This window comes from Aegilops tauschii, chromosome 6, assembly GCF_002575655.3.
Source record: "Aegilops tauschii subsp. strangulata cultivar AL8/78 chromosome 6, Aet v6.0, whole genome shotgun sequence".
NCBI classification, from domain to species: Eukaryota; Viridiplantae; Streptophyta; class Magnoliopsida; order Poales; family Poaceae; genus Aegilops; species Aegilops tauschii.
The window spans coordinates 224,092,724-224,109,158 of NC_053040.3; the positions used below are offsets into that span (position 1 = coordinate 224,092,724).

Consider the following 16,435-nt stretch of genomic DNA (forward strand, 5'->3'; position numbering starts at 1 on the left):
AAGAGATGTGTTCCCCCTAACTGTGCACCGTTGCGAAGGTTCGTTGTTTCGAAGCACCACGTGATGATCGGGTGTGATAGATTCTAATGTTCGCATACAACGGGTGTAAGCCAGATTTACACATGCGAAACACTTAGGTTGACTTGACGAGCCTAGCATGTACAGACATGGCCTCGGAACACAAGAGATCGAAAGGTCGAACATGAGTCGTATAGTAGATAAGATCAACATGGAGATGTTCACCGATGATGACTAGTCCGTCTCACGTGATGATCGGACACGGCCTAGTTGACTCGGATCATGTATCACTTAGATGACTAGAGGGATGTCTATCTGAGTGGGAGTTCATTAAATAATTTGATTAGATGAACTTAATTATCATGAACATAGTCAAAAGGTCTTTGCAAATTATGTCGCAGCTTACGCTTTAGTTCTACTGTTTAAGATATGGTCCTAGAGAAAATTTAGTTGAAAGTTGATAGTAGCAATTATGCGGACTGGGTCCGTAAACTGAGGATTGTCCTCATTGCTGCACAGAAGGCTTATGTCCTTAATGCACCGCTCGGTGTGCTGAACCTCGAGCGTCGTTTTTGGATGTTGCGAACATCTGACATACACGTTTTCATGACTACGTGATAGTTCAGTGCGTAATGTTGAACGGTTTAGAATTGAGGCACCGAAGACATTTTGAAACGTCGCGGAACATATGAGATGTTCCAAGAGCTGAAATTGGGATTTTAGGCTCGTGCCCACGTCAAGAGGTATGAGACCTCTGACAAGTTTCTTAAGCCTGCAAACTAAGGGAGAAAAGCTCAACCGTTGAGCATGTGCTCAGATTGTCTGAGTACTACAATCGCTTGAATCGAGTGGGAGTTAATCTTCCAGATGAGATAGTGATGGTTCTCCAAAGTCACTGCCACCAAGCTACTAGAGCTTCGTGATGAACTATAACAAATCAGGGATAGATATGATGATCCTTGAGCTATTTGTGATGTTTGACACCACAAAAGTAGAAATCAAGTAGGAGCATCAATTGTTGATGGTTAGTAAAACCACTAGTTTCAAGAAGGGCAAGGGAAAGAAGGGATACTTCATGAAACGGCAAATCAGTTGCTGCTCTTGTGAAGAAACCCAAGGTTGAACCCAAACCCGAGACTAAGTGCTTCTGTAATGAGGGGAACGGTTACTGAAGCAGAACTACCCTAGATACTTGGTAGATGAGAAGGTAGGCAAGGTCGACAGAAGTATATTGGATATACATTATATTAATGTGTACTTTACTAGTACTCCTAGTAGCACCAGGGTATTAGATACCGGTTCGGTTGCTAAGTGTTGGTAACTCGAAATAAAAGGCTACGGAATAAACGGAGACTAGCTAAAGGTGAGATGACGATATGTGTTGGAAGTGTTTCCAAGGTTGATGTGATCAAGCATCGCATGCTCCCTCTACCATCGAGATTGGTGTTAAACCTAAATAATTGTTATTTGGTGTTTGCGTTGAGCATAGACATGATTGGATTATGTTTATCGCAATACGGTTATTCATTTAAGGAGAATAATGGTTACTCTGTCTATTTGAATAATACCTTCAATGGTCTTGCACCTAAAATGAATGGTTTATTGAATCTCGATCGTAGTGATACACATGTTCATGCCAAAAGATATAAGATAGTAATGATAGTACCACATACTTGTGGCACTGCCACTTGAGTCATATTGGTATAAAACGCATGAAGAAGATCCATGTCGATGGATCTTTGGACTCACTCATTTTTGAAAAGATTGAGACATGCGAACCATGTCTATTGGTAGATATGCATGAAGAAACTCCATACATATGGATCGTTTGAACTCACTTGATTTTGAATCACTTGAGACATGCAAATCATACCACATGGGCAAGATGACTAAAAGGCCTCGTTTTCAGTAAGATGAAACAAGAGAGAAACTTGTTGGAAGTAATACATTTGATGTGTGCAGTCCAATGAGTGCTGAGGCATGCAGTGGATATCGTTATGTTCTTACTTCACAGATGATTTGAGTAGATGCCGAGTATATTTACTTGATGAAACACAAGTCTGAATTATTGAAAGGTTCAAGTAATTTTAGAGTGAAGTTGAAGATCGTCGTGACAAGAGGATAAAATGTCTGTGATATGATCATAAGATGAATATCTGAGTTACGAGTTTGGCACACAATTAAGACATTGTGGAAATTGTTTCACAACTAATACCGCCTAGAACACCATAGTGTGATGGTGTGTCCGAACATCATAACTGCACCCTATTGGATATGGTGCATACCATGATGTCTCTTATCGAATTACACTATCGTTTATGGGTTAGGCATTAGAGACAACCGCATTCACTTTAATAGGGCACCACGCAATTCCGTTGAGACGACACCGTATGAACTATGGTTTAGAGAAACCTAAGCTGTCGTTTCTTAAAAGTTAGGGGCTGCGACGCTTATGTGGAAAAGTTTCAGGCTGATAAGCTCGAACCCAAAGCGGATAAATGCATCTTCATAGAATACCCAAAACAGTTGGGTATACCTCCTATTTCTGATCCGGAAGCAAAGTGATTGTTTCTAGAAACAGGTCCTTTCTCGAGGAAAAGTTTCTCTCGAAAGAATTGAGTGGGAGGATGGTGGAGACTTGATGAGGTTATTGAACCATGACTTCAACTAGTGTGTAGCAGGGCACAGGAAGTTGTTCCTGTGGCACCTACACCAATTGAAGTGGAAGCTTATGATAGTGATCATGAAACTTCGGATCAAGTCACTACCAAACCTCGTAGGACGACAAGGATGCATGCTACTTCAGAGTGGTACGTAATCCTGTCTTGGAAGTCATGTTGCTAGACAACAATGAACCTACGAGCTATGGAGAAGCGATGATGGGCCCGGATTCCGACGAATGGCTCGAGGCCATAAAATCCGAGAGAGGATCCATGTATAAAAACAAAGTATAGACTTTGGAAGAACTACTTGATGGTCGTAAGGCTGTTGGGTGCAGATGGATTTTAAAAGGAAGACAGACAATGATGGTAAGTGTCACCATTAAGAAAGCTCGACTTGTCGTTAAGATGTTTTCCGGCAAGTTCAAGGAGTTGACTGCGATGAGACTTTCTCACTCGTAGCGATGCTAAGAGTCTGTTGGAATTATATTAGCAGTTACTGCATTATTTATGAAATCTTGCAGATAGGATGTCAAAACATTGTTTCCTCGACGATTTTCTTGAGGAAAGGTTGTATGTGATACAACCAGCTGAAGGTTTTGTCAATCCTGAAAGATGCTAACAAGTATGCAAAGCTCCAGCAATCCTTCTAAGGACTGGAGTAAGCATCTCGGAGTTGGAATGTATGCTTTGATGAGATGATCAAAGATTTTGGGTTTATACAAAGTTTATGAGAAACTTGTATTTCCAAAGAAGTGAGTGGGAGCACTATAGAATTTTTGATGAGTATATGTTGTTAACATATTGTTGATCAGAAATGATGTAGAATTTCTAGAAAGCATACAGGGTTATTTGAAAAGTGTTTTTCAATGGAAAACCTGGATTAAGCTACTTGAACATTGAGCATCAAGATCTATAAGGATAGATAAAAAACGCTTAATAGTACTTTCAAATGAATACGTACCGTGACAAGATTTTGAAGCAGTTCAAAATAGATCAGCAAAGAAGGAGTTCTTGGCTGTGTTACAAGGTGTGAGTGTCGAGTAAGACTCAAAACATGACCACAACAGAAGAGAGAGAAAGGACGAAGGTCGTCCCCTATGCTTTAGACATAGGCTCTACAGTATGCTATGTGTACCGCACCTGAGGTGTGCCTTGCCATGAGTCAGTCAAGGGGTACAAGAGTGATCCAGGAATGGATCACATGACAGCGGTCGAACTTATCCTTAGTAACTAGTGGACTAAGGAAATTTCTCGATTATGGAGGTGGTAAAAGAGTTCGTCGTAAAGGGTTACGTCGATGCAAACTTTGACACTAATCCGGATGACTCTGAGTAGTAAACTAGATTCGTATAGTAGAGCAGTTATTTGGAATAGCTCCAAGCAGCGCGTGGTAGTTGCATCTACAAGATGACATAGAGATTTGTAAAGCACACACGGATCTGGAAGGTTCAGACCCGTTGACTAAAAACCTCTCTCACAAGAGAGATATGAACAAACCCCATGGGTGTTGGATTCATTACAATCACATAGTGATGTGAACTAGATTATTGACTCTAGTGCAAGTGGGGGACTGTTGGAAATATGCCCTAGAGGCAACAATAAATTGGTTATTATTATATTTCCTTGTTCATGATAATTGTCTATTGTTCATGCTATAATTGTATGGCAGACCGCATCTCTTTCTTCACAGGGGACTATGATGATCCCGCCACTTCCTGGCATCTTGAGGACGTTGTAGCCGTGGTGTGTCACTGCCATGAACTTGGCCAGGGCCGGATACCTGAGGATGGCATTGTATGGCAGACGGATGTGGGCGACGTCGAAGTCGATGAGCTCGGTGCAGTAGTTGTCGCACTGTCCAAAAGTGATAGGGAGGCGGACCTGCCCTATCTGTTGGAAATATGCCCTAGAGGCAATAATAAAATGGTTATTATTGTATCTCCTTGTTCATGATAATTGTCTATTGTTCATGCTATAATTGTATTAACTGGAAACCGTAATACATGTGTGAATACATAGACCACAACATGTCCCTAGTAAGCCTCTAGTTGACTAGCTCGTTGATCAATAGATGGTTATGGTTTCCTGACCATGGACATTGGATGTCATTGATAACGGGATCACATCATTAGGAGAATGATGTGATGGACAAGACCCAATCCTAAGCATAGCACAAGATCGTGTAGTTCGTTTGCTAAGAGCTTTTCTAGTGTCAAGTGTCGTTTCCTTAGACCATGAGATTGTGCAACTCCCGGATACCGTAGGAATGCTTTGGGTGTACCAAACGTCACAACGTAACTGGGTGGCTATAAAGGTGCACTACAGGTATCTCCGAAAGTGTCTCTTGGGTTGGCACGAATCGAGACTGGGATTTGTCACTCCGTATGACGGAGAGGTATCTCTGGGCCCACTCGGTAATGCATCATCATAATGAGCTCAATGTGACTAAGGAGTTAGCCACGGGATCATGCGTTACGGAACGAGTAAAGAGACTTGCCGGTAACAAGATTGAACGAGGTATTGGGATACCGACGATCGAATCTCGGGCAAGCAACATGCTGATAGACAAAGGGAATTGTATACGGGATTGATTGAATCCCCGACATCGTGGTTCATCCGATGAGATCATCATGGAACATGTGGGAGCCAATATGGGTATCCAGATCCCGCTATTGGTTATTGGCCGGAGAGGTGTCTCGGTCATGTCTGCATGGTTCCCGAACCCGTAGGGTCTACACACTTAAGGTTCGGTGACGCTAGAGTTGTTATGGGAAATAGTATGTGGTTACCGAAGGTTGTTCGGAGTCCCGGATGAGATCCCGGACATCACGAGGAGTTCCGGAATGGTCCGGCGGTGAAGATCGATATATTGGACGAAGGGTATTGGAGTCCGAAAGTGTTCCGGGGGTACCAGGCTATGGCCAGCATGACCGAAAGGTGTTTCGAGAGCCCCGACAAGTGTTGGAGGGCCTCATGGGCCAAAGGGGAAGGGGCAAACCAGCCCACTAATGGGTGGTGAGCCCCCCACACCCTTCCCCACGTTACTTGGGGAGGTGGGGCGCCTCCACCTGGCTTGGGAGGCAAGCCTCCACCTGCTTGGCTTGGGGGCAAGTCTCCCTAGGATTTTCCCTAGGGAGATCCAATCTGCTTGGCCGCCGCCCCTAGGGGAAACTCTAGGGCGCCTCCCCCTCTCCCCTTGCCCCTATATATAGTGGAGGGGTGGGAGGGCAGCGACACCTCTTCCCTGGCGTAGCCCTCCCTCCTCATACACCTCCTCCTCCTCCTCCGTAGTGCTTACCGAAGCTCTGCCGGAGAACCACGAGCTCCATTGCCACCACGCCGTCGTGCTGCTGGAGTTCTCCCTCAACTTCTCCTCTCCCCTTGCTGGATCAAGAAGGAGGAGACGTCCCCGGGCTGTACGTGTGTTGAACGAGGAGGCGCCGTCTGTTCGGCGCTAGATCGGATCTTCCGCGATTTGAATCGCTACGAGTACGACTCCATCAACCGCGTTCTTGTAACGCTTCCGCTTGGCGATCTTCAAGGGCATGAAGATGCACTCCCTCTCTCTCGTTGCTAGCATCTCCTAGATTGATCTTGGTGACATGTAGGAAAATTTTGAATTATTGCTACGTTCCCCAACACTATCAGCGTGGTGGAACCGTCGGTCACTCCTGAGAAGGGCTTGGTAGGCTGAAGCTGATCGTAGGGCACTTGAAGGTTGTCGAACATCTCGACGGACAGGACGTTAAGCCCTGCTCCGCCGTCGACGAGGGTCTTGGTGACATGTACGTTGCTGATGACGGGTGAGCAAAGCATCGGGAGGGCGCCAGCGGTGGCCGCGCACTTGAGCTAATCTGTCGAACTGAAGGTGATGGCGCACTTGGACCATCTAAGCGGGCGTGTGGCCTCGAGCCTGTGGAGGACTGCGTTCACCTCGTGAGCAAACTGCTTGAAGATTCGCTGAGAGGCTGGGGCTTGAGCTCCGCCCAAGATGCAGGCCATAGCTCGCGGCTCCTGGAAGCCCCCAGCCCCCTCGTCCTGGTGGTCGTCATTCCTTCTTGGTGGTGGCGGCAGCGGAGGAAGACCAGCGTTGCCCTGGGGGCGGTCCTCGCGAGGCTGATCCCTCCAGGCGCCCTCACGAGGCTGGTCTTGCCAGCGGTCCTCACGAGGCCGGTCAAGCCACTCCTGGAGAGGGCCAAGGTCGTCCCAGCGTCCTCCGCCACATCCTCCTCCTCAGTCGTAGCCCTGGTCGTTGCGCTCGGGGCGTCGACCGAGGCATCCATCTCGAATGGCCCTGAGCTCTTGACAGTCGTTGGTGTTGTGGCTGTGGCTGTGAACGTTGTGGAAGGCGCAGAACGGTCGGCTGCTCTTGGATGACTCGGGCTGGTCCCGGCCGCGCTTCGTGTCTGGCTCCGCCGCGAGTACAGCCACTCCCTTGCGATTCATGTCCTTGGCCTTGTCTTTCTTCTCCTCCAGGTCGGCAGCTGGGAGCTCGAGGAGGGAAAGGCGCCCTTCCTCAGCCCTTGCGCACTTGGTCGCCAGGCTGAACAACTCCAAGGACGTGCATAGCTCCTCGTGGATGGCGAGCTTCTCCTTCATCTTGACGTCGCGGACGCCATCGGAAAACGCGGAGATGATGGCCTCGTCCGTCACCTTGGGGGTCTTGAGGCGAACGTTGTTGAAGCGCTGGATGTACTTCTGGAGGGTCTCCCCTGGCTACTGCTTGACGCGGCGCAGGTCACCCGCGGCAGGAGGGCGGTCGCGAGTGCCCTGGAAGTTGGCGACGAAGCGGTCGCACATCTCGTTCCAGGAGGAGATGGAGCCTAGAGGCAGGTTCTGGAGCCATGAACAAGCGCCATCCTTGAGAGCCATGGGGAACCAGTTCGCCATGACTTTTTCGTCGCCGTTGGCCGCCTCGATGCTCAGCTCGTAGAGTTGCAGGAACTCCGCGGGGTCGGGGGTGCCATCATAGCGAGGAGGCAGGTCTGGCTTGAACTTGCCCGACCATGCGATGCTACGCAGCTCAGGAGTGAAGGCGCGGCAGCCTGCGGTGGCCATCGGGGCCCTTTGCTGATGTGGAGCCTGCCTTGATGTCCGCGCACCGCCACCGCAGGCGGCGCACGGTCTTGTCGTAGTGGTGCTGGGAGCGCGGGAGCGTTTTCTTGCGGACGGGGAAATTCTTGGCAGCTTCCTTCTTCGCGCACGGGCGCCCGAAGCGGTGGGTCGCGCCGGGGGGCCGCACGCCTTGGCGCCAGGACGCCGTCTTCGTGCGGAGGTGGTGGTGGTGCTCCATGAGCCACATCGCCCGCAGCTGGCGGAGGGCGAGGCAGCGAGAGGGATGGCGCGGGGGAGCCCCCTGCGGCGCTGACGAGCTCGGTGATGCGGTCCAGCCAGTCCTCGTAGAGGTCGTCGATGGGGGTAGCGCAGGGTTCGCGCGCCATGAGCAGCGCGGCCTGCGCGTCCGTGGGAGCGCGACGAGCCGGCCGGGGTCAGCGACGGAGTGGCGGTGCGGCCATCCCGCCATACCGAGCGGTGCAGCATGGACGCTTGCTGCTCATTTCCCGCCGGGCCGGTGGTGGCGATGGCGGCAGGTGACGGAGAACGACGGGGAGGCCCGCCGACAGGAACCGTCTGAGCAACGCGGGCGGCGAGGGCGGCTCGGCGCTCAGCGCGAGCTCGGCGAGCATCCGCCATGGATGCGACGAAGCGACAGGACGCGGATCGACGGAAGGAAAGCTTCGGCGCACCCCTACCTGGCGCGCCAAATTTCTGATTTCGGGTTGCGGCAAAACCCTTGAGATTCGAACACTGGGGTGCGCACGAAGATTTCCCCCTACCTAATCACGCCCTCAGCCTCACCGTGATCTCAAAGCCTAGCTCGACGAACCCGCAACACAAGAGACACGAGATTTATACTGGTTCGGGCCACCGTTGTGGTGTAATACCCTATTCCAGTGTGGTGTGGTGGATTGCCTCTTGGGCTGAGGATGAACAGTACAAAGAGAAGAACAGCCTCCTGAGGTGAGGTGTTCTTGTGCTTGGTGGGTGTGAGGATGGAGTGGATCCAGTCCAAGATGAGTTGAGTTGAGGCTCCCTTGCCTCCTACTGTGGTGGCTAGTCCTATTTATAGAGGCATGGTCCTCTTCCGAAATATTGAGCGGGAAGGGATGCCACAACGACCAATTTGAAGGGGGACAACTAGTACAAGCTATTCTGACTAAAGGTGGTCTTCGCCTGCCAAAGGCTCTGGTGGTGACACCGTCTTGGGCTCCACGGTGACCTCCGTCCTGCCGTCCTGCTGGTCTTGGTCTCGTTGCACCGATATGGAAACCTTTGCCTGATGCCTCGATACTCCTCGCCTGTGCTTGCCTCCTTAGCACCAAAGAGGAAATTAGGACACTGTGCGCCCTGGCGCCCGCCTGGTCTTGGTCGTCATGGCTTACGTCATTGGAACCTCGCGAGGTTCGCCTTGCCTTGATCTCTCCGCAATGTCGGGATTTCGGGTTCCGGCAAAACCCTTGAGGTTCGAACACTGGGGTGCGCATGAAGATTTCCCCCTACCTAATCACGCCCTCAGCCTCACCGCGATCTCAAAGCCTAGCTCTACGAACCCGCAACACAAGAGACACGAGATTTATACTGGTTCAGGCCACCATTGTGGTGTAATACCCTACTCCAGTGTGGTGTGGTGGATTGCCTCTTGGGCTAAGGATGAACAGTACAAAGGGAAGAACAACCTCCTGAGGTGAGGTGTTCTTGTGCTTGGTGGGTGTGAGGATGGAGTGGATCCAGTCCAAGATGAGTTGAGTTGAGGCTCCCTTGCCTCCTACTGTGGTGGCTAGTCCTATTTATAGAGGCCTGGTCCTCTTCCGAAATATTGAGCAGGAAGGGATGCCACAACGGCAAATTCGAAGGGGGACAGCTAGTACAAGCTATCCTGACTAAAGGTGGTCTTCGCCTGCCAAAGGCTCTGGTGGTGACGCCGTCTTGGGCTCCACGGTGACCTCCGTCCTGCCGTCCTGCTGGTCTTGGTCTCGTTGCACCGATATGGAAACCTTTGGTTGATGCCTCGGTACTCCTCGCCTGCGCTTGCCTCCTTAGCACCAAAGAAGAAACGAGGACACTGTGCGCGCTGGCGCCCGCTTGGCGCCCGCCTGGTCTTGGTCGTCATGGCTTACGTCATTGGAACCTCGCGAGGTTCGCATTGCCTTGATCTCTCAGCCCCTCGTGAGCCAGCCTGGTGAGGCCGCTCCCGAGGAGGTCTTGTGTCATCCGCCTTGCGTGGCTTGGCCCCTCGCGAGGGTCTTGAGCATTTGTTGGTGAAGACGGGTTGTACTGGGCCGCGAGTGGAGCCACGCCGTGGGCCGCAGGCAGGCAAGTCTGGGGACCCCCGTTCCCAGAACGCCGACAGTGTTTCTCGTCGTCATTCTCAGCTTTTGAAGACCGAAGAAGAACTCCTCTAAATCTTGGTCCGTTTTCTTGAAGATTCATGGTTCTAGCTTCATGCCATCCTCATAATTGGTTCCGATGGTCAAGAATTCTTTTCATACCCATCCGAAGCATTTCAAGAGTTGCTTTCCTTTCTCGATCATCGGAAGGCCTTCATTTCTAAATATTACCCATTCTCGGCTTTCAGCTCTCGTTCTCCAAATCTTACCGGTGCATCGTTCAAGTATTCTCTAGTCAGCTTGTCGTCTCTTCATTCTCTTGTATCTAAATTCACTCAAGTATCTTCGTTCATTTTCTAATTCTTCACGGTGATTCTTTCTCTTTTCTTCAATTGTTTTCAATTCTTACGGTGGTTCTTTCAAGATTCCTCTTCTCTTTATCATATCAAGTCATTTGTTCTTCCCAAAATCATACCGGTGGTTCGTTGAAAACATTTCCAAGTTTGCGCTATATCTCTCCTTAATCCTTTTCAACGAGAATAAGTAGTATGCCAAATCCATTGCTTGTCATAAATTCAAATTGTTGAAGGATAAACATACAATAAATCTTATTCTTGTTTTCCTCAAGGTGATTTAATTCCTTATTCCGGAGTTGTTCATGATATCATTACTCGGTTATAAGTTGTTCGTCTTTTGTTTTCCGGAGTTCCAAGTTCTCTCGGTTATCTCGTCACGAAGTTCCATCTAAATCATTGCAAGGCTTCACCTGGTTCTTTCAACTTCTCTTTCTTTCCATCATCCTTTTTATCCGGAGTTCTTCATGGAGGCTCTACATGGTGGTTCGCTAAAGATTTAATTCATTCTCGAAGTGTTCTTCAAGATTTTGTTGGAGGAGCTCAAGTATTCTTCTTCTTGCATTTCGAAGTGCAATTCCTTCTACCTTATCTTTTGAGGTGGTGTTATGTCACTCTTGACAATTTCCCTTCGTGCTTCATGATTCACAAGATATCAAGAATGACATATTTAAATCCATCATTTTCTCTTTGTTCAAGAGATCTTTTCAACCAATCAATCTTTTTGTTCGAGTTATATTGGGTCATATTTCACCTACAACATTCCCTAAGGAATGTTGCTATTTGTGGTGCCTATCAATGATCCAAGGTTTCTCCTATCCTCTTGGCGATAGAAGTTTTCATCTCTTCGTTGATCTCAAGCCAGAAATTGTTTTTGTTAGTGGCAGAATTTCACCTCAAGTTTTGAGATATTTTCCATAAGCCCACAACAAGCTTGTTCTTTTTGTTGTTGATTTTCCAACAATTCCGTTCAATCCTTCTTTGCAAGGGTGCTTTCCAAGTTCATTTGTGGTAGGAGTTGGCATTTGCTTCTCCCTTCTTTTCTTTCCAACGATCTAGCTTCTACTCTTTGTTCCGAAGGCGTTGTGTTGTTGCTCTCTTTGACCCATCATCTCGTTTTGTCAAGATCTTATTCTTTTCATTGCTTATAAATGTTAACCGGAGTGTCGTGTCCTCTTTTCAAGTTCTTCCCATCTTATCAAGTTTTGCTTCTCTTTTCTACCGGAGTGCTACCTGCATTCTTTCGTTCTCATTCCTTGCCTATTCCGTTTCAACCGGAGTGGTTACCTGTCCTTCCTTGTCCCTGGAGCTCTTCATTCATGTCTTTGCAACCCCAAGGTTTTCGTAATGTTCCTTGTTCCTCTTTTCTAACGTAGTGTTTTCAATTTCGTTCAACTCTGTTGTGTTCTTTCTTTCAAGTTTTCAACCTCTTAAGGTTCCTGGTTTCACTCGTTTGTCGAAGAAACAACTTTGTTTTACCTCTTGCTCTCCCGCTTCTCTTCGGTGCCATCCTTAAGATCTTGGGACGAGATCTCTTGTAAGTGGGGGAGTGTTGTGACGACCCGAGACCGATGCTCCACGCCTTCCAGTTATTTCGTTGTTGCCGTGTGATTTATTTGCTTGTTGCATTCACCATCGCATCATCCGCATTGCATCTGCATGTTTTCATAAAACTCGTAGTTGTTTGTAGTTGCCACTTCTCGCTTCATCTCCGTTGACCTTTGTCAGTCCCCTTTGTCTTGTCGACCTCTCTCAAACCCCATCTCATGCGCGTCCGAATGCTGTCCCGAACTCAAACTGCACGATCATGACCGATGGGTCCGAATCATCTCCAGACATCCCCTAAGATATCTTCAATTTTTTATTTGGTTTCGCTAACCTATTTTTTCTGACCGTCAGATATAAATCGATGAAACCCTAAACCTTCTCCTCTATCTATAAATAGACCCCTAACCCTAAATTTTACTAGCAATGTCCCATCCCTCCCGTCGCCGCCGGCAGCCAACTACCCAATCCTCTTCCACCTCGGGATCCCTCCCGATCCTTCTCCACCCAACCAGCGCCTCTCCTGGTCTCCTCCTCGTTTTCCCCTCCTCTGCTCGTTCGTCCCCGAGCATCTCGCTCCACTAGCAGGCCAGCGCCTCCACCGTCGCCGGCAACCGCGTCACCATGACCCCCGCGGCCTCAAGCCCCTCGTGCCGAGCAACCCTCCTGGTCGCCTCCCTCCTCCCGTGCTTCGATACAGGGTGGATCGGAACCAGTGCCCGAGCCCTCCTCTACCTCTCCTCGAGCTCGGCCGCCCCAACGTCGTTTTCCCCTTCGCCTCACATCTCTCTCTTTCTAAATCGCACCAACATGAGCCTCTCCATGAACGCCCGTCGCCGGACGTCTCCGCAGCCGTTCCTCGCCAAATCCCACGTCGCCTTGAACGGAGGCCACCTCGTGCCGCCGGTCGCCTCCCCATGCCAAATCCGGAGCGCCCAGTCCTCTATCTCCACGTTGGCTCCGTCGCCTTGTCAAGTTCCTGGAGCTGCTGCTGCTCCCTGCATCGCCCCGCGCTCGCTGCCGCCTTCAGCCACCCGAGGTCCTCCTCCTCGCCGCCGCTGCTCCGGCGAGCACCACCAGGTCGCGGCGCCGCTGCCCTCCATCTCTCCCTTCTGCTCCTCTCACATCTCTCTCTCTTTCTCTGAACCAGGACGCCGCCGCCATGGCCTCAGCTCTCCGCCCGCCTCCGCCCACGTCCTCGGCTGGATCCACCGGCCGCGCCAAGTCCCGCAGGCGCTGACGTCGCCACGTCTTCTTCCCTTGCGCTGCTCGAGAGAGAGAGCCGCACTCAAGCCCCGTGCTGCACCTCTGCTTCGTTCGAGCAGAGGATGACGCCTCCTTGTCCGCTTCGCCTTGGCCTGCCTCCTCGTTGCGGGCCTCTACACCGAACGGCCCAAGGCCACTAGGTAAGCAGACCCAGATCCAGCGCTCACTAGTCCGGCCCAGTTCCAGCAGATTCGGACCGACTCATGTTTTTTCCCTCTGGACGATTTTAGCTATTTATCCAGAGAACGCCTGTTTTGCAGAAGAGCCCTCATGCCTCATACTCCCTCCGTTCCTAAATATTTGTCTTTCTAGAGATTTCAACAAATGACTACATACGAAGCAAAATGACCGAATCTACACTATAAATATGTCTATATACATATGTATGTGGTAGTTCATTTGAAATCTATAAAAAGTTGAGGGAGTACATTTAATATCTCACAAACCATGCATCATATGTAAATAATTTAAATATGTAAAATGCTTCGAATTTCATCTAGTTTCATAATATTCAACGTTCATCCGTGATTAAAATGTTTAAAATGCTGTTTGCATTTAATTTGCATTAATAATATGTTAACATGGTTTATTTCATATCTAATTAACCGTAGCTCCGAATTAATTAAACTTTATATGTAAATAGGGTAGAAAAGTGCATAGATTAACATGGTGCACTTTATTTTCCTGTTTAACAACTCTAAAATATGGCTTAGGGTAGAACAATAGCAAATTCGGACTATGCATATGGGGATTTTCCGGAATTGTTGTTTGTGCTTCGGCCTCATTTAAACTTGCCTAAATGTGTAGTTTACTTATGCTTCACCCCTTGCCATGTTTAATAACATTTAATATTGTTGGGTACATAACCGAGAGAGAACTAAATAAGTCATGTGGTGTTTCGTCAATATGCAACTCGTTGCATATTGAGCTCCACTTAATTTGTAGTGTTGTTTGTTGCACTTTGCCATGTCATGACTCATTAAACCGGACATGCATCATACTTGATTGCGCATCATGCCATGATTATGCTTGGTTGTTTACTATGTTGGTTGCTTCTTTCCGGTTGTACTCCTTCTCGATAGTTCCGGTTTCGTTGCGATTGTGAGGATTCGTTCGACTATGCCCGTTCGTCTTCTTCATGGATTTGGTCTTTTTCCTAGCGGGATTTCAGTCAAGATGACCGTCACCTTGGATTTCACTACTATCTTTGCTATGTTAGTTGTCTCGATGCTATCGCTATGTCGCGCTACCTACCACTTGTTTATCAAGTCTTCCAATATGCCATGGAACAGCCTCTAACCTTTTCCATCATCCTAGCAAACCGTTGTTTGGCTATGTTACCGTTTTGCTCAGCCCTTCTTATAGCGTTGCTAGTTGCAGGTTGTTCCATGTTGGGACATGGATGTCATGGATATAATGGGATATCATAATGTCTCTTATTTAATTAATGCATCTATATACTTGGTAAAGGGTGGAAGGCTTGGCCTTTTGCCTGGTGTTTTGTTCCACTCTTGCCGCCTTAGTTTTCGTCATACCGGTGTTATGTTCCTTGATTTTGCGTCTCTAACACGGTGAGGGTTTATGGGCCCCTCTTGACAGTTCGCTTTGAATAAAACTCTTCCAGCAAACATTGGTTTTACCATTTGCCTAATAACAACTAAAACTTGCATAGGGATCGGCTAGCACCCGAGGATTCTTAATCAACCCCCGGGCCAGTGCTCCTCATGAGTGCTGGTCCAAACTAGAGCACCTTGCGGCGCCCCCGGGCAACTTGGGTCTCAGCGACCGTAAGCTTCGCTCATCCGTCGTGGCCTGAGATGAGATACGCGCGGCTACTATCAGGGTTTCGGCACGTCGGGTGGTCTTGCTGGACTTGTTTTACCATTGTCGAAATGTCTTGTGCACCGGGAATCCGAGTCTGATCGGAGGGTCCTGTGATGGAGGATTGTCTCCGCGGATCGTGAGCTTATCATGGGCTAAGTTGGGACACCCCTGCAGGGTTTAAACTTTCGAGAGCCGTGCCCGCGGTTATGTGGTAGATAGGAATTTGTTAATATCCGGTTGTAATGAACTTGAAGTAAACTCAATTAAAATACACCAACCACGTGCGTAACCGTGACTGTCTCTTTCCGGGAAGTTCGAGAAAAGAACACGGTTGGGTTATGCTTGAACATAAGTAGTTCAGGATCACTTCTTTATCATTACTAGTTTGCGACCGTTGCGTAGTTTCTCATCTTCTTGTACTCGTAAGTTAGCCACCATACAATGCTTAGTGCTGTTGCAACCTCACCACTTATCCATTCCATACCCATTAAGCTTTGCTAGTCTTGATACCCATGGTAATGGGATTGCTGAGTCCTCATGGCTCACAGATTACTACAACAACAGTTGCAGGTATAGGTAATGCGATGATCTGACGCGAGTGCGATGCTTGTTTGTTTGGAGTTCTTATGCTTCTTCTTCTTCGATCAAGGGATAGGTTCCGGGTCGGGGAACCTGGGATTAGCAGGGTGGATGTCGTTCTTCTTTTTCGTTTGATTTCATCCGTAGTCGGATCCTGCTCTTGTGTATGATGGTTGCCATGTATTGATGTATTGTTGTATGAATGTTGTAAGTCGTGGCGAGTGTAAGCCTTTATCTGGTATTCTCATCTATTCAGTACATGGTATGTTGTAATGATATCCACCTTGCTACGCGGTCGAAATGCGGTTGTGCCCCAATCATGAATTCATCACGTGATTGGGATAGAATCGCATCTTGGGCACTACACATAGCTTCCCAGCTACTCAAAATTGCATTGATACGGTTTTTGATGCGTCATATGATATCTCCGCACATCAAGGTGTCATCATACGTCCCCCCGCTGTTAAGCTCCAATGGACGGTGGCTAGACCACCAATCACCTTTGGCACCGTCCATCCTTTGCCGGTGACTATCCGTCAGTTGGCCGGCGTTCTCATAGAAGGACATTTGTCTCATACGGCAACAAATCCCATACATGACGATGATCTTGCACTATCCTCGGCAGTGGCTATGGGAAATATTCAGATGACTTTGGGATTGGGCCCTTCGGAACATTCCAGTTTGGTTAACCCACCTGCACAGCAGAGCCCATCATCCTTGGGCTGCAGTATCTCTAGGCCTCCTGGGGAGGCCGATATTCCATCTACGCAGGAGGCAATTGCTCAGTTTGATGTTATGG

At 48.7% G+C, this 16,435-nt stretch overlaps 1 non-coding gene across 1 annotated transcript; it reads left to right on the plus strand.

The window, feature by feature from the left end:
- Positions 1–12,377: 12,377 nt before the first annotated feature.
- LOC109745449 (uncharacterized) lies at positions 12,378–15,912 on the plus strand. The gene is made up of 2 exons (XR_012187659.1): positions 12,378–13,373; positions 15,622–15,912. It is a non-coding gene; the product is annotated as an uncharacterized protein (transcript).
- Positions 15,913–16,435: the final 523 nt, after the last annotated feature.